At 42.5% G+C, this 24,766-nt stretch overlaps 2 protein-coding genes across 2 annotated transcripts in view; one reads left to right on the plus strand and one right to left on the minus strand.

The window, feature by feature from the left end:
- Positions 1-24,766, minus strand: part of LOC146860185 (dual oxidase maturation factor 1-like) — a 465,978-nt gene that overhangs the window by 342,375 nt on the left and 98,837 nt on the right. The window lies entirely within an intron of this gene.
- The window catches only part of LOC146860186 (dual oxidase 1-like), a 1,129,619-nt gene that overhangs the window by 121,297 nt on the left and 983,556 nt on the right, over positions 1-24,766 (plus strand). Inside the window, exon 2 of the mRNA XM_085644023.1 lies at positions 14,746-14,901. The gene's annotated coding sequence lies outside the window, so the exon portion shown is untranslated. The remainder of the gene's footprint in view (positions 1-14,745; positions 14,902-24,766) is intronic.

Below are 24,766 nucleotides of genomic sequence, written 5' to 3' on the forward strand. Positions count from 1 at the left end.
TGGTGTAGAGGGACCAGCTGCTGATAATTTATTAGAAAATGAACCAATGGCTGTCACTGAAACAGTGATTATGTATGTATAGACCACGCATATGAATATAGATAAAGCAAGTAAATGTGAGTCCCTTAATGTTAATTCAGGACAGATATTAGAAAATGGACATACAATTGTAACCTGGAATATCGCTGGAATTGCAAGGAAACAGGATTCAATTGGTTGGATAGAATTTATTAACGAACATGATGTAGTCTGTATGCAGGAAACCTGGTGTACAGACCCTATTTATATAGAAGGGTTTACCTCATACAGGTTACAGGCAGTACCCTCCCCTGCAGGAAGAGCGAAAGGGGGGCTCTTGAGTCTTGACCCTTGTTTCTAATAAGCTACTGGCTAATGTTAAAAGAGCTGTTACAATTGGAGTACATTCTCAGATTATATGATTGCCTTGTAAAGACGGTAGGGACGTGGTTATAGTAAATTACTATAACAATATGTTTGATCAAACTCGCAGTAACATGGTAATTGAGTTTGATAACTTGTTAAGTATGTCCAGGACTAATACCACAATCATATGGGTTGGGGATTTTAATAGGCAAACATGTTCATTATCTACGACAAATGTTTGCGGATATAGGAATGACGAGGGTGATGATTGTGTACACCTCCAACATAATGACTATGGCGGTGCTTTAAATACTATGATGGCCAAATACGATCTAGAATTGTTACAATGTGCTTGTGATACCTGTGGGGGTTTAATTCTGACTTTTATAGGTAGAAATGCTGCATCTGTTATTGATCGTGTGTTAATTTCTACAAGCTTAAATTTTATGTGTTCCACCCCAGGAATCGCCCACTTAGCACTCAGTGACCACAACTGTATTATTAGGTCTACCCTTGTGTGGGGGCCCAAAAGTTGTATCACAACAAAGTACTATTATTAACATTGCCCCTATCAGACCGAATGGGACACGTATTAAATGGGAGGGGGAGGACCCGGCAAAGGTAATACACAAAATGGTTACTAAATGTGGTGCAGAGATTTCCTATTTCCCTGCTGTTGGCAAATGTAGGTAAAATAAATAAAGTTATTGAAGGGATTCTGACTGACCCACCCAGGAAAAAAACTAAACAAGGTAGGGGCTGGTTTGATTATGCATGTTCACAGGCTTTAAAACTATTGAAACAGGCCTTACATAACAAACAAAGAAATAATAAATTAATCAAAAAACTACGTTCTAAATAAGGGAGTTACAGGAGTCAGCGTGGGACAAGTTACACATGGCAGCAGACACAGTTAACAAGTTAATCTGGGAAACTGTTAATGCAACGTTAGTGCGAGTAAATTGCTGAGTTACTATCACATGGTAATTGTGAAGCATGGGTGATACATTTTTCAAGTATTTTTAATCAGATAGAATACGAAGGATCCAGGTCCCAAAGCCCTACACAGAGCAGATGGACGGTTGTACCCCAAAATATTACACTAGAGGAGGTTCAGACGGGACTGACCAGGAGTAAGGGAGGGAAAGCACTGGGCCCGGCTGGGGTCCCAGTAGATGTTTATAAAACAATTCTAGATTTATGGTGCCCAATCCATAGTTTTTAATGCAGCAGTGACCGCTTCCATACCACCGACATAGGGCCAATCAGTTATAATTCCTTTATAATTCCTATTTTTAAAAAAGGAAATAAATCAGAAGCTAGAAATTATCACCCTATTTCTTTACTTGACTCACCAGCAAAGGTGATGAGCAAAGTATTATTGGTAAGATTAGAAGAGTGGGCTAGTGAGAATCAGATACTCTCTTCAGTCCAATACGGCTTCAGGAAAGGGCTTGGCACAATAGAGCACAATAGAGCAATGTATTAGTTTAGAACTTTTAATAGGAAAATACATGGGTGTCAAGCAGGGAAGTTTATATCTATGTTTCGCAGATCTTAGTAGTGCCCTTGATCTTGTTGATCATACTATCCTATGGCCTATTATGCTTGACCTTTGAGCTCCCAAACTTATATTTTTTTTCCTGTCAAGGCTGCATGAAACACTCATGTGAAGTTTGCTACGGGCAGTGTGGTGAGTGTACACCAAATTCTGTTATCAAACGAAGCACCCGCCAGGGTTGCGTCTTAGCACCATTGCTCTTTTCAATATATTTAAATTAGGTTGATAAAGCCCTTTGATTAGTGCAGGCAGATACATCGCAAATTGCTGGTACCTCTGTACCAGTTCTGCTTTACGCAGGTTAAGCTGTGTTACTCTGTAGAACACCGGTTGGTGTCCAACTATTAATGGATTCATTTTGGATTTTTATTACTAGTAGGAAATTACTAATTAATAAAGCAAAATCTTTTGCTATGGTATGTGGCTCTAAGCCCAAGAAACGCAAGACCTTTTACATCGTTAGTACCCCAGTGAAAAGAGTCAAATGTTTTTGTTACCTAGGAATAACATACTCAGGCAATGGAAACTGGATGCAGGAGTTAACTAACGTCCGCTCACAAATGACTAAGAATACACCTGGGATCTTTCGATTCACATCTAAGTTAGGAGACCGCCCTATAAAAGATATGGTAGATATATATAAGGCTAGATGTGTCGCCATTGCTTTATAAGGTGCAGGGGTTTGGGGCCATACCTGTAGCAAGATTTTACAACAGAAAGAAAACATTTTTTTAAAATGTCTTTTAGTTTACCTACCTCAGCTTCTATTGAAATAACTCATCAAGAAGTAGGTTTAGATTACTTATCTGAGCAGATTGCCATGCTCACACTATTGTTATGGAGATCAATTTGGGCCAAAGATAAAGCTACATTTACCCAAACTGCCATCAAGGATTATCTCCTTCTGGATAAATGCCTATGTATCCCCTGGATAAAATATGTCTCAGATTTATTTAGTGAATTATTTAAGCTTTCAGTTCATGATGATCCAGGTCAGGTGATAAATCTATCTAAACAGGAGATAAGGTATACATTTTTGACCCACAAAAAATCAAACAATTGATATCAGGAAAGGATTTCAAGATTATTTGTCGACAGTCACGAGGTCTTCACACCGCTTTGTTTTGATTAGACTTCGGCTAGGAATAGTACACCACCTAGTTTCCTTACTTATTACAAGAATGTATCCAACTACCCCGTGCCCTTGTGACGATCTGTCAAAACAGAGCACTATGCACTTTATGCCCTTTTGTAATTTTTACTTGTACTTTAGGCATTTTTATTTTAAACCACTTTTTAAAAAACATAACATGAGAACAGCCCATGCTGCTATGAAATTACTTGTTACTCTTGATGATCCAAGGATAAGTTTTTATGTTGCGTCATATGTACAAAAAGCAATTGATGTAAGACAAGGAATTGTGCTTGTCAACTGAACTATATGGTATTCATAGGATTGATTTATGTATGGCGGACATTGTCTTTCGGAATTGTTTTAAAAAAAATAAATCTTTTTTTTCTCTTTGTATGCTGTTATGGATCTTGTATACACCGAATAAAGCTTGTTTGAACTTGAACTTGAACTAGTGCTCTCTTTTTATCCTTTCTTCAATAATGTAAAATGCTACACCAATTCCAAATAATTTTTTTAAAAAACTTAACAATGCTATACATCAATAAATATTGTAAATATTGTACATCAATAAATAGAGTTATGCATGCCAGAGTATTGGTAGGTCTGCACACATTTACAAAGGCCGTCTTGGAGACCAAATAGACATACCTTCCCACATGGTCCAACTACTTTTCAGACTACAAAAACACCCAATCCACAACATTATAAATGGACAATGAATCAGAGAAAGACAGAGAAAGATGGAAAGAGACAGAGAGGAAAGGAGGGAGGGAGCATGGCATGGACAAAAATGAGAGACGAAAGAGAAAAATGGGGAAAGAAAAGTCAGATAAACACAGGGCGATATGAGAAAATAGAGACAGAGAGAAAAAACGATGTATAAACAAAGGGAGAGACAGAACGATGAAGTGGTAGGTAATAAAGACAGAGAGAGAAAGCATGGAAAGGGAGAAAGAAGATGAGGCGGAGAGATACATCAGGAGAGACATGGAACGGCAGAGACATAAATAAATAGAAAGATGTGAGAGAAAGAGTGAAAGGAAGAGGCTGAGGAAGATTAGCAGACAGAGATGAGGATCAGGAGAGACAGAGAAAGAGCAAGATACAGGATGAACAGGCAAGAGAGAAATACTGGAGACCTAAACATCAGAAAGACAGGAAGAGACATAGAAAGAGAGAGACAGAAATGTTTAGACAGAGATGGCAAGAGATGAAAAGGAAGACAAGAAAGACGGAGAGAGAGATAATACAAGAAGAGAAAGTCCAAGAAAAGCATGGAAAGACAAGGAGCAATAGAGAAAGAGGCACAGAGATATAGAATTTGAGAGATGAAGAGGCAAGAAGTATAAGTGGTAGAGGCAGACAAATATAGACAAAGAAGGTAAGGGAGAGCAGACAACAGGGAGAGACCGAGAAAAGAACAGGAAGAGACATCTCTATTTCTTTCTATTTTTATCTAGTAATCCAACAATATATAATCTATCTACCTGGCTCTATCTTTTACTTTATGTATATTTCTCTATCTTTGTTTAAATCGGTTTGTGTTGGAGCATCTATCTATCTATCTATCTATCTATCTATCTATCTATCTATCTATCTATCTATCTATCTATCTATCTATTTCACTCTTTAACTATCTGCTTCGGTCATCTTAATGCACAAAATGCAGTGGTATAAAAGCCCATATTTCACATAGGGAACCATAAATATGGGAAATAGTTCACGGTTCCTTGTGAAATACCTCAAACACCTCTGTGAACCTTTACCATTGTTAGGGCCACTCAAATTCCACAGCAACGTTATGTAAATTATGTAGCATAAAAGGTGAATTATGCAGCAAATTTTTGGTACTAATATTTTCATCCTTTTGAGCTAGAAATGCTTTTTGGGAAATCATGTGAATTTATGGAGCAAATTATACGGCAAACATGGTAAATCTATAATTAGGTGTTAAACACTGCAGCCATAGAATCACAAATATCCATTGGCCTTTGCCTTTGCTCATTGTATTATTGACACTTCATTCATGAACCCTAAAACTTGAACCTTTTAATTGCATACAGTGCCCAGTGTTAAATGCACTTTCAATTAAACTGATTTTTCAGATTAACTACTGTAATAAACATGTGATAGCAAACAAATATTTAAAAGGTGTTAATGTGTGATATTGTTCTGTATAGCCTCTTGGAGGTTCTGGTGACATTTATAAGCCATTCAACCTTCTGCCTTGTGGTTTATGATGTTACCAAAACTCCATAATACCAATATTGGAACATATTATACATTTACCCCAAGATTCCCAGGTCTATGCATGACAGGCTGCTCCAGTCTAGACTTTCTCTTTGCTTTTCTGGTACTTATAGTCTTGCTTACCTGAATATAAACGAGAACTACAAATCCCAAAATGAAAAGAACTAAACTGGTGTGTGGCACCCAGTCACTTATGGACCCAATAAACCTGGCAGCTATTCTGTGAACAGAGCTGCTGCCTTTTGTTACCATTGCTGCAAAAGAAGTGAGAAATGCTGCACATGTCAAAAATGTGTGTCTTTGCCCAATAATCCATATTGCAACAATTTTCTTTTTCATGCTAAGCGTACGTAGAATGAGATTGCTAGTTAAAATGGCCAAATGTGAGCGCACAAATCAGAAACCATACTATTCCAGGCTCAGAAGATCCCAATAGCCAAGTTAATTTAGAACCCCATAAATATATGATGGAATGAGAAATTTTAAAGTGGAGCCCAACATTTTCATTGAATTTTTGCTGTTTTTTTGCCACAAAAACAATAGCAATATCAATGTCTCTGGAGCTGTGTGATACCACAGTGCTGTGTCAGCAACTCATCATTGTGTTCCTGTGTTAACACTTTCTGACTCTCCTGGCTTTTGGTTTTGAAAACTTGACCACCCTACAAATAGCAGAAATAAAATGTGGTCTAAGCCCCACTGAGAGTGTCTAAAGCAAGATGACAATAGGGCAACTCCCCATACTTGTGCAACTTCCTCATCTAGAGCAGAGGCATGATCCATTCAGTGCGTAATTTGAGCCAGTGTTTGTGGATGGAAACCACCCCACCCAGTTCTAGGGACTGACACTTATTGTTTCTCAACCGAATTTGATTTAGGGCAAGAGAGAGAGATAAACCAAAAGGGGGAAAGAAGGATCAGAGAAACATAGAAAAACAGAAAGAAAGGGAGAAAGCATAAAGGAAAAGAACCTCCATGAGTGTGTTAGAGAGACAGAAAGTGAATCAATACTACACAGCTTTGGTATTCGGCACTCTGACTTTTCGATAGTGTCGTCATGGCCATGAGAGCAAAACCTTGGACTTTTACACTTTCATTTTTACAAATGAAGCGCTGGATCAAGCTAATATCAGTGAATTAATGCTACTATGGTTGTATAGCCTATACACAACATAATAGCTACTGAGCCCTTTGAAGATGCCGCCAGTTTAACAAACAGAAGACTGTGCCATTGTGGGACCTTAATTTGGCTTTTGCCTGCCACCCACGCTCTCAGGTCAGGTACCAAGAATTGTAATCTTTGCTGTAAACCAGAAGATATAAATAAATTCCTTTCTATTGACTAAATAGCACAATGTGAAACTACAAACAAAACATGGGATCAATCCTGGATTCCTTGCTTGACCAAAATATGTGTCCTAGAGAAAGATTTTGTAGAGGCAGAGCAGGGTCGTGCAAGGGTCAGAGAAGACAAACCCCACAGCCCTGCCTCTGCCTCTCTGTGTGTGTGACTGTACTGACTTTTCTCTGAGACGGAGACAAGTTCCTGCCCAGACTGGCACCTTGTTCAAAATTCTGAGTGCTATCTTTTATTATGACCAGTCTAGGATCCGACCCTCACAAACTCCAATAATAATGTGGAAAACAAAATAAAACAAGGCCAAAGCTTGCACTTTTTAGGTAGGCCATAGATAATAATAGACGTGCCTGGACCCGCTGGGCTCCCCCCGTAGCTGTAAAGCCCTGGAGCACACCATTCCCCTCCATTGATAGAGAATACACCACCCTATATCCTCCATCGCCATAGAACTGGGGTCGAGTCTCAGCAACGATGCTGAACATCCTGTGATTCTAGGCAAATAACTTCATCTCCCCGTGCTTAACAAAAAAAATGAATGTGTCCTCATGTAACGGAACTGGTGCTATGTAAAGCACTCTGATACCCGATAACTTTGGGTCAAGTTCACGCTATATGAAACTCCGTAAAAAAAAATGGTGTAATTGAGATTTTATGGCATCTCAATTATATAGATATTGGACATATCAAAACATAGTCTAAACAAACATTTTATGACAACTCATTAACATAGGAATAACACTAGTTGTTCAGTACTGTACATTGCTGCTAAACCTGATGGTTCACTCATATTACTACATAACTATGGATCCTCCTCTTGCCTACATTTCACTTAATGAAGAAGTGATCTGGTTACTCAGATATTCTTTTTAGCTTCCATAAGAATTAGAGTCTCTGCCTAGACTTAGTCCAAGAAAGGAACTGCTAATGTATAAACTATAGATCACCACAGGGGCAAAACTGTAGGAAGTAACTGTTGGACTTGACCGTTCTGCATGGTCATCCCCAAACTCTATGCCTTCACTCTCCTGTTTTCTGAACCTGTTTTTGTTGACTTTTTGGACTCTGCACACTTTAATTCTGTTAACCAGTGCTACAGTGTTTGTGCTCTCCCCTTAAAACATGGTAGAAGTGGTTCACACCCAATTAGCACATTTAATTTACTTGTAAGATCCTCAGAAAGTGCTCCAACATAGCCTTTTAAACGTGTTTTAGGCCTGCCATTGTAGCCAATGTGCACAGTTTTAAACTGCCATTTCAACCTGGCTAAATAAACCTTTGCCGGGCCTTAACATTTCTTTTCAATACATATACCCCTAAGATAGGCCCTGAACCGCCCAATGGGCAGGGCTCAGTGTATTGAAAACAATGGACATGTACTTTTAACCTTTACGTATCCTGGTAGTTAAAAACTCTAAAATTCACGTTTTTAACTACTGCAAGGCCTAGCTCTCCCTTAGGATAACATTGGGTTAGCTTATTACATTTAATAAGTACCAACATTCAATTAGGAGCAAATAGGAATATCGAGTTTGGTGTTAAAAGAATTGGTACTTAAAACCCTCTTTAATTGTGAAGTCAAAATTTAAATCACAATTCTGAAAATTCCACTTTTAGAAAGTTGGAAATGTTCTTATCCTAACCATTTGGCGTCTGCAGCCTGTATCCTGGGTCACATGACTAGAAGTAGCTGGCAGTTGGTCATTGTGTACTGCTCCCAGACTCCCTGACAGTAAGACAAAGGGGAAATGTAGATGGCAGGATGGGCCATCTCTGACTTGATGAGGAGAAGGAGCTGTCACCTACTACACTTGCACATCTCAGAGGCTCTGTCTGAGCACACTCACAAATGGTTTGAGCTAGGGCCAGGGCAGGGAGGCAGGAAATTCCAGACACCACTGGGGTGGAAACCTCCAGAACCTTCTCCTACTTCAAATGGACACCAGGTATAAATAATAGATCCTCAGACCCAATTCTTGAGTACTCTCCTTGACCTTGACCTGTGGATACCACCGAAGAAGGACTGCAGTGCTGCTTTGTGGCAAGAAAGAATGCCACACAGCTGCCCTGTTGCCTGATTGCATACAGATCTGCTTGCTGAGAAGGAAGACTGTCACTGGACATGAACCCTTCATCCTGAAGGGATTTCAAGGGTCAGCTGACTAACCTCCTGCTCTGAGCTACAGGGGCCTAAAAAGCCCAGAAGGGTCCCTGCAACTGCCCAGCTAACCTGCAACTGGACCTGCCTGAGCCTGCTGGCCTCTGCTAGAGTGAGTTCCTGACCCCCAAAGCGGTGCCCTTTAGGTCCTGGACCCTTTATGAGGTATCAATTGAGCTCTCTTCCCCCAAAAAAGAGAAATTCTGAAGATTTTGGCTCTTCACAGGCCTGTGTGTGCCAAGATCTTGCTGTCCACACTGACCGCCATTACGAAGTACTGATCCAGGCACGCAACGCCCATTGGGCTCAAAGGGCTTCAGCCCCCCCCATCGTGTGTGTCAACCCTGGCTGAGACAGCTTCTCAGGCACACACACAACCAGACTGAGTACTTCACAGGTCTTTAAAAGACCATTTATGTGTTAACGAGGCTTTGTTGTTTTTCACCCCTTCTTAGAGCCCCTGCATCTCCACTCTGCATATTGCTGGAATAGTCTCCCTCCCCCTGACATTTTTAGTAGCCCCCTCCCCCGAAATTCGTCTCTAGTTACGCCTCTGTACTCATCAAACCCTACTCTTTGTGCCACAGTGACTGGCAATGATGCCTGGTAGAGCTATATCTGCACTTCACACTACATCATCGACAGTTCCAGTAACAACTGTCCGTGACACCCAACAAGATCTTCACACTACAGCGAGGACTGTCCACGACGCCCAGACTGCACTTGGTGTGTAATTTTTCTTCTATTGTGTTTTCACTTTAGAGCTATATAAATACTTAACAAATAGCCTTAAAATTAAGCTGGGCTGTTTTGTGCCAAGCTACCAGGGGGTTAAGCACAGGTTAATTTGGCCTTTGCTTGTGACTTCACTCTGATAGAAATTGTGGTTTCTGCTTGAGTAGGGTTTCAACCCCATCAACCAGTAATCCAAATTTCAACAGGAATCTATCCATGTTACCTGGGTTGCATTCTAAACATCAGCCTTTCTGAACCGACACCTGTCTCCTCAAGTGCCCGTTTTCCAACTCCTCTCTATATATCTCACTTTAATTAACCAAGTTTCCTTCCTGAGAACCAGTAGTTCCTTGATGACATAATATGATCACAGCAATGGCTGGCTCCAGAATCTTCAGCACAACAACACTCACAGAGCTCTGTCACACAACAGATAGACAGAAAATAATCAAGAAACCCTGATACACTTCACCCTGATTTGTGCACAACATAGTTCCACATAGAGTTGCTCATAACTGAATAATACAGAAATAACCTGTGGATCAGCATTACTTCCTTTTGTAACATTTACTCTTGTGTGAATCGTTACCCTTGTGTGAGAGACACAATGATAGTGGGATCTCATTTCCACCAGAGTCTAAAATGTCATTGTATCCTTCATTCACACAATCTCACTTCCAACCTAAACAGGGCAAAGACAGAGACAAGTTGTGGAGCGGGATATAATCTTAGCTCGCAACATCTCCAATTATCTGATTCTACTTATCCTTTTAAACCTTCTAGCCAGGTTTGCCATGGTGCAATGCAAAAAAACATTAGCGTCTCAAATGTTTCTAAAACACGCAAACTATTAAAATTTTTAGGAAAAAAAATCGATAAACAAGAAAAATACGGCTAGAGGTGATCATGAAAACAAAAAAAGGGATAGGGAAGGGAAGAGGAAAATGGACAGCAAGAGGGAAAACCAGCAAAAAAAAGCTGAATGAGATGGGGAACAGAGTGAAAACGAAAAAAATAAGGAAAAGAAAACAAATGAAAAAATTATTCAAGAATAGACAAAAATAATTTTTAAAAAGCCATACTGGAGTGAGGGGCTATTTAAAAAAGGGACAAAGCCAAGAAGAGTAAAAAATTGAGAAGCAAACAATTTTTTGTAAAAATACGTAAAAGTAGTAGATTCAAAGGAGTAGTACATTCTCAAAGACCTCATCAAATGTGTTTTATTTTTCTTCCGATCTAAATCAAATCAACAAGTCGAACTCAGCCATTTTGTCTGCAAATATATTCACCCACTAACAGAGTCTCACAAGGAATGCCCTTCTCATGGAAACTTGAGTAGATGATTTGCATATTTACCTCAAAATTAGGAGACATCAATATTAGTTATATGAGGTGGTCAGTAGCTGAAAGATTGAGGTCATTCTAGTACAGGGATACTCATAGTACGGCCCGCGGGCCGCCAGCGGCCCGGCAAGCCTTCCTTGGCGGCCCGCGGACCTTGCAGACATCGTACATGTGCAAGCACCGCCGGTTGCAGCAGCGCAGAGCTATGGGGGCCGGGCCGGGTTATTCTTTTAAAAGCCATTCACTTGTTAATAAGGCTTTGTTGTATTTCACCTCTTCTTAGCGCCCCTGCATCTCCCCTCTGAATGAGTGGAGATCCAGGGGCGCTAAGAAGAGGTGAAATACAACAAAGCCTCATTAACAAGCGAATGGTCTTTAAAAGACCTGCGAAGTACTTGGGTGCGGTGGCTGTTTGTGTTCCAGGGAAGCTGACTCAGCATGCGGTGAGGTGACGGACTTTCCCCAAAAGGTTTCATGTTTCAAAAATGTCACAAAACGGAGCAATCATACACTGGCCATATTAATGGCATCCTGCTTAACTAGTGGGAAATACATCTGTGTTGATAAAACAACGCCTTAAAAAATTGAGTTTGAGAGGTAATACCAGGTGATTTGTCAAAAGGGGGTAGTAATTTCAAAACACTTAAGGTCTTTAATCATCCAAAGATATAAAGGACATTTGGGCAATGGGCTAACAACTGTTCACAGACCTTGCAATGCCACCTACAAGCTACAACACTTTGGGCTGGCTGGCTGGAGCACACATGGAGTCTGCTCAAAAGAACCGGGCACTACTATGTGTATGCATGCGGGTGCAGAGCGCTCGCCTGCCGTACCACAGCTCGCTGACTATTCACCTGTCAACAGAGGAAACTGCACACCTAGTCCATCAAGGCGCTGCTGTCCAGGTCGCCTAAACCCTTCTCAGCCCCCACCCTGCGCTCAGCACTCTGAATGTGGAATCTGTCGTGGCACACCCACGCAACACACCGCACATGCGTTCGTCTGTGAAGCACCTATGATAGGAAACAGGGTTTCAACATCAGAGGCAATTTTGATGCAACAGCTGAAGACAGTTACATTTTTTTATTAACAGGAAAGTGAAATATAAATGTTATCTTTAAAAAGGGAAAGAAAGAAAGAATATAAATGAAAGGGAAGGTCTTTGCACCTGCATTTAACAAACCGTGCAAAAAAATTAACACCAGGAGCCATATTTATAAAACCTCAGGCTCTCATTTGGGTGGGCCTGGTGCAGACAGCATCTGTGTGCACCAGGCCCACCCAAATAAGAGCCTGAGAACCCAAATATGCCTTCTCTCCAGAGCAGGTGCACCTCTGCTGAGGACAGAGCAACAGCAACAGACTGTAGTTGCTGGTCTCTCCGTCAATGCAGAGGTCCAGGCAGCACATTGGGAAGGCGAGAGGGATTCCTGAGTACAAAAGCATTAGCCTGCAGAGTGATACCTGCAGGTCCCGGGGAACGTTGTGTCCTACTCCTGAAGGTGCACACACTCAGCGTGTGCACTGGCTGTACACCACTTCATATGCCGCGTAGCATTAGTGCACCTATCGACAGCCGGCTTTTCCCTGTGCCACTGTCTGAAAGATATGACGGACATGACAAAGTCTTCCAGGGCTTAATTTGTGCGGGTGTTTGCCAGTGCTTTTAACGCCCTTTATCTATAAACATCGGCATGTATTAACTATAATCCACCTCGGCTGCCCACCTTGTCCTGTTGCTTTCTTGCCATCCTGCTGTTCCTGCGGCTGGGCTCACTTTTGCCCCCTTGACAGGGGGAGGGAGGGAGGTAGACAAACGCAGTGAGTGAGGCAGATGGAGAGAGTGAGAGATAGAGGAAGAGAGAGAGGGAGAGGGAGGGAGACAGGGAGAGGGAGAGTGATAGAGGGAGAGTGATAGAGGGAGGGAGGGAGACAGAGCTAGATAGATAGATAGATAGATAGATAGATAGATAGATAGATAGATAGATAGATAGATAGATAGAGGGGGCGTGGCTAGGCGCCCGAGAAGAATGGCGGCGCCGACGTAGAGCTCCGTCCGAGCCAGAGAGCTTACCGGCGGTTCGCACGATATTCGCGTCCTTTGGAGGGAAGCTTCTACCGTCGGATGATGCTGGGCGTGCCCTAAACCCACTTTTACCACCGCGGCGGTCTTATTTCTGACTTTGCTGTTCCTTTTCGTCCTGGTCGTGGCTCTGAAACGGCCGCGACCGCCATTTTGTTTTTTTTTGCATGCCCGGATTCCTCACAGCAGCGTGCTTCACCGCGCATTGACTCCCCGGCTGTTTCAATGAATCTGTAACACTCCCAGCACTACCAGTTACACCAGTGACATGGATGACGCAGGCTTGCCTCTTTAGGTGACTTTTTTATTAAATATATGGCTTTTCATGATTTAATGGACATTTCTTGCTCTCTTCAGACCCGGCAGCCATTTTAAGCTTTCACTCTGCTTCCCTCGGCTTTTGATATTTTTTGTCCTTCTTGGCCTGGCATATTTTCTCGCTAAACCTTTTTAATTTGCCTCTCTTTTATTTTTCACGTTCTGGAGATCCCACGAAGCGCCTGTTTTGCTTCAGGTTGGATTGTGAGTTCTCAGTGAAACTGTATTTTATAGCTGCGTTGATGACTGAGTGTTCCGGTAAGGTCCAAAAACGCAATTATATTAAGAACTCCAAGCTTTTCACAGAACTGGCCCATCTGGAAGCCTCTCAGTCCCTTCCCTCCACTGAGATGACGTCGCATATTGAAACCTCTTCACAGCCTTCAGCAAAAACAATGTTTAAGAGGTTGAAAAAAGATCCGCCTTCGCCTCCCAAATCCTCTTCGACCATCTCGATGGAGTTACTCCTTGAAGAGATAAGAGCCTTGCGCCCTTTTATGGAGGAAACCAACGCTAAGTTACAAGTTCTTACTGACAATTGGGCTTCGATGGATGAAAGGGTGTCATCAGTGGAGCGTGACGTTTCCTCTCTCCAGGACTCTGCTGCCAAGGTCACCCATTTGCACGCACAGGTCTCCTCTCTCCAGAAGCAGGTGGAGGACTTGGAAAATCGAAATAGGCGCAACAATCTTCGCCTCTATGGCCTGGTGGAAGGATGCGAGAGGAGTGACCCCATCAATTTTTTCAAGTCTTTTCTTCCCAAGCTTTTACACTTGCCCGAGGACTCACCGCTCAATATCCAGCGTGCCCACAGGCTTGGGCGAGTTCCCTCCTCTCTGTCTGTGCCAGCAAAGCCCAGAGGTGTAATAATTTATTTCCTGGAATACACAGACCTACTGAAAGTTCTTTCAGCAGCCAGAGCCTCTCCTCGTCTCACATGGTCGGGTTCTACTCTGTTTTTTGCGCAAGATTATGCCAGAGCCACTGCGAATCGACGTAAGGCCTTCTTGGACATGAGACCTGACCTTCGCTCCATTGGTGCCAGATATGGGCTTTTTCACCCTTGCTTATTCAAAGTCACCTTTAATAATAAAACAACGACATATGAGGAGCCTGCGCGACTTCGGAGTTTCCTGAACTCTTGCGGCCATACTGACATGGAGCTTTCTAGGCCTTCTTCCTCTCTCCCACCATGACTTTCTCTGGAGTTGTATTATTATAACCGTCCAGTTTCGTGCGTTTGCTGATTTTTCTAACTCAAATGTTCTTAGACTCGTATGTTCTCTTGATGATTTCTTGTTGTTTACCGAATTATTTGTTATTTACGTTGCAATTTCTTGGTTCCCCCTATTCATTGCCTGTCCTTTGCCTTTGTCGTTTGTTGTCACCTAACTTTGTTATCTCTTTTCCCTCACAGCTTAATGTGCCGCGTTCCGCCTCGTTCCTCTGGTCGGACGTCTCACTGACCCCGAGTGCCCTGCCTTCTTCAGTTGGCCCTACCTTCCTCCCCTCGTCTCCATGTGCGTCTTTGTTTGTTCCTGCTCCTGATCGTATCTCCCCTAACCTACCCTTTGTAAGTATTCCTTATACCCTTTTTGACATGTTTGCTTCTGTTTTGTTTCTTCTGATTTTAATTTTTCTTTTCATGTTCTCAGGTATATTGGTGTCAATACCTTTTTTGCGATCTTTTTCTTCTTTTCTTTCTCTTTCCCCCTTTCTCCTCATTTTCCATTGCCTCTCTTGGTCATGTTTCTTTCTCTTTATACATTCTGCTCCCCTATCATTTCATTTTTCCTTTGACTTATACTTACGTTCCTCTTCCTTTGGCCGCCCTCTCTCTCATCCTGTTTCTTTATTGGTCCCTCTATGCATATTCTTTTTTCTCTTTTACTGGACACTTCTTATTATTATCTTTGGTCTTCATCATATCATTTCTCTGATCTTGGTGGCACCTCGGCTTTCCTCCATCTTTCTGGCTTTTCTCAGTCTTCTCTTACTCTTCTTTCTCCTGTCCATTCCATTTCTTCTTTTCTCTTTTTCTTTCTTTCTTTTTTATGCGTTTTTTATTCTCTGCGAGGCTTTATCTCAATGCTTTAATCTTTCTTTGCATTTCTCTTTCAATAGTCTTTAATGTCAGTACGTATTGTATCTTGGAACGTTAAAGTTCTTCACTCTCCCATTAAACGGCAAAAAATCCTTGCTCACTTAGCCAAGTTGAATGTTGATATTGCCTTCTTGCAAGAAACACATTTGTCTGATATTGAAGCCGCTAAGCTCAAAAGGGGTTGGGTGGGTGATGTTCTCTCTGCTCCTGGGGATGGTAAAAGAAATGGTGTGGCTGTGCTAATTCGCAAATCTCTCCCCCATTCGCTCTTGACTTTTGAATCAGATCCTGAGGGCAGATGGTTGTATGTCAAACTTTCCTCGAAGGGTATCCCCATTTCCCTTCTCAACGTTTATGCACCCACTGGCGGTGATCCCGCCTTTTGGCGCATAATGGCTTCTCGTATTTCTGTATACATTGATGATAATTTTATTATGGCAGGCGACTGCAACTTGCCCCTTGACCCCTTTCTAGATAGGCATTCCAAGGAATCCTATGTCCCTAATAAGTCTCACAAATTGTTTGTTCAGGCAATCTCCCAGCACAAACTCGTTGATGCCTGGCGTTTATGCAATCCTACTACTAGAGAGTTTACCTTTTATTCCCCATCTCATCAATCACAGTCCCGCATTGATTATATTTTTCTTTCCCATCATATTTCTCAATCTCTCACCCATTCCGAAATTGGCCCCATCGTGTTCTCTGATCATGCCCCTGTTCTGGTTAACATTGATGTCTTACCCAAGTCCTCTGGGCCAAAAAGATGGCGCTTTAATAATTCTCTCCTTCTTGATCCCAAATTCACAACCTCCTTTGTTGAAATCTCCACAGAATTTTTCACCATTAATGACACACCCAATATGCCCAAGAATGCTATTTGGGATGCCTACAAAGCTGCAGCAAGAGGTTTCATCATTGCTCATGTGGCTAAAAAGTGTAAAATTGCTCGCAAACGTACCAGTGACCTCCTCCTCACGATCAAAAAACTGGAGCCTTCTTTTTACACCTCCCACTCGCAGGAAAGTTTGACTGCTCTTATTGAAGCTAAGATGCAATTTAACAAACAATCCACTGATGATGCTTCGTTATATCTGTTGAAATCTAGTTCAAAATTTTACGGGGGTAAGAACAAAGCGGGGAAGGTATTGGCCAATTATTTAAAAGTCAAACAACACAAATTGAACATTGAGTCTGTTTTTTATGTTAATTCCGTTTTAAAGCGCACAGATGCTGATATTTTAGAGGAATTCTCCCGCTTTTATACCACGCTTTACTCTTCTGAAACTCACCCTACTACCCAATCCCTCGCTACTTTCTTTTCTAGCATTCAGGCTCCCCCCAATTTTCCTGTTGACTTATCCATCCTTGAAACGCCCATCTCCAGTTCCGAATTACATACTGCACTCCAGTCACTTAAGAAGGATAAGGCCCCGGGCCTGGACGGATTCACAGTTGAATTTTATCTGCATTTCTCTAAATTACTATTACCCAGGTTACATTCTCTTATTGATTCTTTTATCCTTAATGGTACTTCCTCTGGTACCTTTTCAGAGGCCCACATATGCATAATACCCAAAGAAGGAAAAGATACCCAGTATTGCAAGAATTACAGACCAATCTCCTTAGTTAATATTGATTACAAGATATCTGCTAAATCCCTTGCCATAAGACTAGACCCCTTTCTCCCTGAATTGTTGGGCCCAGAGCAGTCTGGATTTGTTAAAGGTCGTTCCATCACAGATAATACTAGGCTTCTGTTTAATGTTCTGTCTAAATCCTCACGATTCCAGGAATCGTTAGCAGCAATTGCTTTGGACGCAGAAAAAGCGTTCGACAGGGTGGAATGGACTTTCCTTTTTTCCGCCCTCAGATGGTTTGGGTTTGGTCCTAATTTTATTTCCTTTGTCTCTTTTCTTTACTCCAATCCCAGAGCGGCGGTCTGTGCTAACGGCCTAGTCTCCTCCTTCTTCAACCTAGGTAGAGGAGTTCGCCAGGGTTGTCCCCTCTCCCCCTTTCTTTTCAATCTAGCCTTAGAACCCTTTCTCTCAAAACTTCGCCAAAATCCTAATCTGCATGGTTTCCAACTTTCTCAAACAAACATCAAACTTGCTGCTTATGCAGACGACATTCTCCTTTTTCTTTCTAACCCTGCCATCTCCATTCCCGCATTTCTATCTGAAGTCCGTGAATACTCCCAAATCTCTGGTTATAAACTAAATAACGACAAATGTGAAATTTTACCCCTCACAAAATGTACCTTCAAATCGGATTTTGCTGCGTCCAACTTCTCCTGGAATGCCTCACACATCAAATATCTTGGTTTGCACATCACCCCTTCCCTTCCCGACACTGTCTCGTTATGCCTTAGTAAGTGTACCCAGAGATTGTCTGATCTTACTTCAAGATGGCACCCACTTTACCTTTCCTGGTGGGGTCGCTTAGACACGATTAAAATAATGCTCTCCCCAATTGTTCTTTACACTATCTCCAATATTCCAGTTTCTATCCCGGCTAAATTCTTTAGGAAAATCAACACTGTTCTTTCCACTTTCCTCTGGTCTGGCAAAAAAGCGTGTATGTCTTTGTCTAGATTACGACTTCCCAAATCTGAGGGTGGGGTTAACTTTCCAGATTTTCCCTCTTATCACAAAGCCTTCCTTCTCCGACAAGCTTCCCTTTGGCTGCGAGATCTTGCTGAATCTCCTCCTTTATGGCTTGTTATTGAACGTCTTTCTTTATCCCCCTTTACCTTCGCTGAATATCTTTCATTTTCTTGTAAACCCCAGCTCAATTCCACTCCCATTCACAAATTCACTATCAAACTTCTCCTTTCCACTTCCCCAAGCCCTCCCTCCTCTGTGGCCGAATTTCTCAATACCACTATTTGGTATAATACTAGCATCCTTATTAATCACAAGCCCTTTTATTGGAAATCTTGGAGACAGAAGGGATTGATCTGGGTATCCCACCTCTTTTCTGGCTCTGATTTCTTACCTTTCTCCGTTCTTTGCCAAAACTTCAATCTCCCTTATTCCTTTGCCCGTAAGTACCTTATGCTTAAGAATGAAGTTATGTCCACCTATACCAAACTCTCCAGCTCTCCTGCCCAACCCAACCCTCTTAATCCCGCTTTACGTCTACATTCCTTGCTCCGTACTCACACTACTGCCTCCCTAATCTACCACTCATTTCACAAGACTCTCACTCCCAGGCCAAAATCCAAGGTAGAGGAGCAATGGGAGTCTGACTTTGACACCTCTTGGCCCACCTCTCTTTGGGATAAAGTTTGGACCAAACTTCGCAAATCTTCCAGGGCTGCCTCCCTCCCGCAAACCCTTTTTTTTTTATCTACAACAGACTCCTTTTCTCACCCCATATGTTGAATAAGAGGTTTCCTTTATCCCCTGACCATTGTTGGTCCTGCTCGACTCCCAAGGCTACTCTTTTTCACATGCTTTTCTCGTGTACTGCTGTGTATAATTTTTGGAAGCAAGTTTGGGCTCAGATTAACACCATATTTCACACTGCATTTCCTTTCTCCTTTGCCAATGTTTTTTTAGGAAGTCTCTCTTCCTGCTGGACAGATGTTGATATTATTGTGCAGATTGTTGATCTGTTGCTAGCTGTTGCATTCCAGCAAATTACTGTTAATTGGAAAAATGTTGATAATATTTCTTTTAGAGCGTGGTGGTTCAATGTGTGCCATAACCACAGGCTGGATACTGTTTTTATCTATCCTCTTAGTCTAGCTAAAAAGCGCCATGATCTTTAGCTTCCTGTGACCCTGTACCTTGATATCTGTGCTAAGCGCTCATCTCATTTGCCTCCTTTTCAGCAGGAGGTATCCAAGCCTCCTTAATTGACCTTTTTTTTTTGTTCCCTTGCATTCTTTATAATCCATTTTATTGCATATTGTCTCCAGTATTGCTTTCTGTTATATAGCCTCGATTACTTGTTATCTCTCAATCTCATGTTTATTTCCATTGCCATGCTTATTCTGCCTCTCATATTGCTGTTATGTTTTAGTTTTTCTTATGTATCGACACCTTTATCTTTTTAATAAAGATCTTTTGAACTTTAGATAGATAGATAGATAGATAGATAGATAGATAGATAGATAGATAGATAGATAGATAGATAGATAGATAGATAGAGATGTGTGAATGCCGGGTCTGGTGGCTCAGTGGACGAAGGCGTCTGCTGCAGGGGCCTGTGTTCAACCTCATGGTCACAGTTTTTTGTTTTGCTCTAGCCCCGCCCCCTCCCCCACTGACCCCACCCCCACTGGTGCGGCCCTCGGCCACAAACCACCCTGTAAATTTGGCCCCCGAGAGAAAGTTTGTGAGTACCCCTGTTCTAGTAGGTCACTGCCACATGCTCAGTTCCTCCATCCATATCACCCTGATTCTGTAGTTATTACACAGTACTGTACATAAGTGATGACCAAAATGTGATAGAAACAGTAAATATGTCACCTAATTTCCTAAGTAGTTCCCAAATGAGTAGAGTGGGTATGTGCGTATGAAGTGGGATTTTATGTATGTGTAGTGAATGCCAATGGTAAGTAACTGAGCTTTAAATGATATTTCCTACAAATTCAAAAAGTGACATAAAGTTCAGATTGTTCTTCTCATTAAAATTGTAATTGTAAAAATTAATAATGACAATACTTACATTCCTTGGCCAACACAGATCAAAAGGGATACTGGCACGAAAGGGAGTTGCGGTACCCGTGATGGTAATGTGCCACTGATGGTTGTGATAAACACGAGACAGTGAGGAGTGGTTAGAATCAGGATCACACCTGCGTCAAAAAAGATTGCTTTCTGTACACAACACGTGTAAGAACTGAATGTGACAGAAAGTATGACGTTGAGTCTACTTTTTAGATGCCAAATATTTTCTCGTGCATTGGCCTGCAGTGCATCATGCCACTGGCACGAAGAGGCTGATCCAAATAAGTCAACGTTTGCGGTGGTTTGACCAAAAGTCCATTCTCTGTCTATTGCAACAAATATTTGAGGACCCCATTTGCGTGGCTCGTTTAGGGTGACAGTTGTTGGCAGCTAGTATAGGGGTGCATCTGCCCCAAGGCTGCTACTTAGGCCATGAGCCCTCCATCCTCAACTCTAATGTACCTCAGTGCAGGGTCTCTCGCTCTTTCTCTTTACAGCCCTCTCTCTCTTTCGCTCTCTCACCCTCGCGGACTTCAGTGTATGTCCCAGTGTCTCTCACTAGTCACTCTTAGCAGCCTTCGACGTTTGCTTTCCTACTTTGAACCTCCATTAACATTAAGGCTGTACCCTTCCCTACATTGGTAGCAGAAGCTATTAGGATTTAATAACCCCTCCCCCAGAGCTGCAGCTGCTGAGATGCAGCAGTGTTTCAGACTCAACACTTCCTCTTTGTTGCAAAGTTGAGAGATTGCATCGTCAGCTCGAGGAGTTGACGGGGCTGGTCTTAAAGCTCGCGCCATGGTTCTATGGCCAATGTGTTAACCAGAGTCACGAGAAGAGCTGTTCCGGCTACTGGCCAGAAAAGGGATGTGCAGAGGTGTTTTCACATGTGAAGAGCCAGCGTCTCAGAATGAGCTGCAAGGTGTGAGTTTATATTCACGTAAAGTGCGAATGAGGAACAGGAGTTCTGAGCTGGTGACCATGCACCTCTCCTGTGTTGAGTGGAAGACTGTGCAGCTGAGCACGTGTGCGTCATGGGCAAGAGCTATTTGGGAAAAGAGATGTATTTTTTGGGAACAAAAGAACTGCATGTCACTATACAACAGAGTATTGTTCGTTTGTTTGGGAGATGATGTTACTTAACGGCCAGAGCTGCTGGCTTCGGAGGTGGTGAACCAGGTTCGGGTCTCGGCCCGCGTTTCCATCCTGTGATTCTGGGCAAATCACTTAATCTCCCCGTGCCTGAATGTGTAATGTAAATACGGTGCTCATGTAAAGCGCTCCAATACCTTCGGGTCGAGTTCGCTCCATATAAAACTGCAAAGGAACAAAAACAATCGGGAGTTTTGATGCAAAACCTGCCTCACGCAGAAATTTCCACTAAAGTGTTGCACAAGTTTTCATGGCCCATGTTTGCAGCCAAGAGTTCCTGTTCCAGCACACATGTCGTTCCACTAACATAACTCGGTTGGTGCTAATATTGAAACCCCATCACGCACTGTTGAGTTTATAACTCTAGCACCTAAACATACAAAGCACCTTGCATCTAACTTAAAAGAACTAAAACGGATTCTCACATGTACTAAAGTTGTGTGCTGGCGTTCACACAAGGCAAAGCATCAGAATGCAGCGTACAGCAGCAAGGGTTTAACTTTGAGATGCAAAAGCAGTTTTTTCCTGAAAGATGACCCTGGCACTTCGCCCAAACCTTTTTGTCCCATTGAAAAATGAAAGGATAAACTGAGAAATGGCCCTGCGCATTCGCCCACAATTGTCAGTTTCTCCAGCGGATAAAAAGTTGGTTGAATATAATGAGTGGTGGGAAAGCATACATTAAAGCTGTACAGACTACAAGGAAAAGTTGCTGCTATGATATTACTGTATTTTGTTGATACTTACAAAGAGCATCGTGGCACTTAATCACACATAACGTGATGAGTAAGAATCGATAGCAACAGCACTCAAGATTATTAGTAACAAATCAAACAAATTTGAGAGTTTTGAGTAAAGAAATTGTTACATTGTGAAAGTCCGAACAATTGTGGCATTCCAGCGGAAGGATTAGTCGGTACGGTAGGTATAGCACTCAAGTAGCCACGTGTTTCGCAGACTCAATGCATAAACCTCCTTTGCCAATCAAAAGTTTTCGGAGGTTAATGCAGGAACCCAACATTTTTTCTCATTATGTCTTAGAAGTGATTATCCTTTGCATATCATTTCCTTACAAACGGGATGCAATTGAATTGGACCTACAGACACAACATACGGCCACAGGGACGGCTTTAGCACTGGTGGTGCCCGGTGCGACAATCATTTTTAGCGCCTCCCACACCCCATGACCGCCTTCTCAAATTCTATCTCTACCACCAGGCAAAGTGCCCCTCATCTCTCCAATCATAACTTATTGCTAAACACAGCACACCTTTGAGGTCAGCGCCCCCTCCACAGGTCAGCGCCCAGTGCGGCTGCACCAGCCGCACTGCCCTAGAGCCGGCCCTGTACAGCCAGTCGGTTTGGACAATACTTTTTGAATGAAAACTATAGTCTTGGATCTTTCATTTTTTGCTTGTTTTATTTACTGAATTTGCCCTGAAGAAGCAGAGATTAATTTGCTCTGAAATGCAGAGATTCAGCGAAACACGTGGTTATCTACTGAAGATCCAGATATAGAGAAGGCGCTTACGATTGCTAGACGAATTGAACATTCTGAATGCTGTGTCAAAGAAATGAGTGAATATGCTAGTGTGTGTGAAGTTAATTTACTAGTGAAACAATCTGAGAAAACACAAGAGAGAGAAAATCCACAGGAGAAAGAGAATGTTGTCAATCGATCACTCGAAGCTATGGGTGTACGAGAAAAGTTTGTTCGGGAGAGGGGGAGCTGACTTGTTTCGGTGTGGGAGCAAAAATCATTTAAGCAACAGCAAGACTTGCCCCGCTGTCGGAGGGTCATGTTTTAATTGTGGCTAGAAAGGGCATTCTGCCCGAGTATGTAGGTCTGAGATGAACCAAAAAAGTCGAACTGTGAGTGCAGTGGATGATATGGAGACTGAGTGATGAGAATTTCGTGTTGAGATTATCCTCACCTGAAGATGCGGAAGGGACGCTGGTAGAAATCGCTTCTGTAGAGTCAATGGGGAAAAGAAAACCAACTCATTGTGACGTATTGGTACATGGTAAAATAATTAGAGTAATGGCCAGGTCTGGGTCCCCTTACAATTTAGTGTGTATGGATGACTTTGAGTCTCAAATCCTCAACTGGAAACGTTCTAAATAAATGTTTTGACTGTGGAGGAAAAAGAGTAGAAGTTGTAAGCAAATTCTGTACGATTGTAGAATGTGAGCACGCTTCCACGCAAGATGCTATGTATGTGATGAATCTTTTACGGTGAACTGAGCCAGGTGAACTCGATATTGTACTTGACCCGAATCATCCTGACACGTGATTTCAAAGCACAGATTGATTATTCGTGCCTCTGTGGTGCCTGTGACCTGCATTGCAGCCGGGGCTTCTGTCCCCTGGGGCTTCGACACACCCATGTGCACATGTTACATGCAGCCAGCATCCAGGCTCAAAGGTGAGGGAGCTCTGTGGGTGCACAGTCCAAGAGGGCCCAACAGCAGGAGCTGAGCAGCACAGCTCTGAGGGACGCGGCGTGTCCCTGGGTGCTGTATGCAGGGCACAGCTGGCTTGTCGGATTTTATGCGATTGCTGAGCTCAGAAACAGAGAGGGCCCTCCTGCTCACTTTCCGAGCTGTGCTGTCTGTGTAGTTAATGCCCTAAGTCTGAGTAAAAGTAAGTGCTTTAGACAATCCAATCCCAGGAAAACAGACGCACAGCTGCGCCGTGAGTGAGCGCGCAAGTTCCTGACGGGGCCTCAGAGATCCCGTAATAGGTTCAACACAGGCGTCGAGAGCCGGTCAGGTAGAGCTAACTAGCTCCTGCTTCCCCCGGAAGTCAGGTCAGTCAATAAGGCTGCTTTTAACTTAAAAACAAGAGTGCCTGGTTTGCCCGTGGAAGACAGAGATCGTTGCTGTCTGCTGCTCAGGCTTGTCGCTGATGGCCCACCTGGGGACGGCGCGGACAGAAACTCGTCAGCCGCAGGCTACGTCTCACTGCGTGCCAGTCGTGTTCAACTAAAAGCGTGCCATTGCCTCCCTCGTGGGCTAGAGCAGTGAATATCATAGCTTGCAACTTACTGATGTGATTGAATTGAAATAACATGTTTAAAAGACGCCCACCCCACCCTCACTAATCGCACAAGTCACTCGGTTCAGATACATTCAGAAGTTATCATAATTCTGGGGTTGAATCTTGGGGTACACATCCCAAAAGGCCAAATTGGGTAAAACCTGATTCATGAATAACCTTTGTGAAAAAAATGGAGCAAACACATTTTGCACTACTTTAAGAAAACTGGTTGTGCCTCACACCTTTAAAAGTGGAGAAACGTACTCACATAGTGCAAGAGAACCCTGTGTATCGGTTCCTTGTTGCGAACCTCTTTGTGTACCCTTCAGGCCAAAAGTTCAGCTTTTTGTTAAAGACAAATAAGTCTTAGATAACTATTAAATAGGAAATGGTGATGCTTTGTACTTGCAGCATTTGGAAATGGCAGAAAATGCGGTGCTGATTATTATATAATAGCATGTTATTC

The sequence above is a fragment of the Triturus cristatus genome, chromosome 3_1 (assembly GCF_964204655.1).
Source record: "Triturus cristatus chromosome 3_1, aTriCri1.1, whole genome shotgun sequence".
Lineage (NCBI taxonomy): Eukaryota > Metazoa > Chordata > Amphibia > Caudata > Salamandridae > Triturus > Triturus cristatus.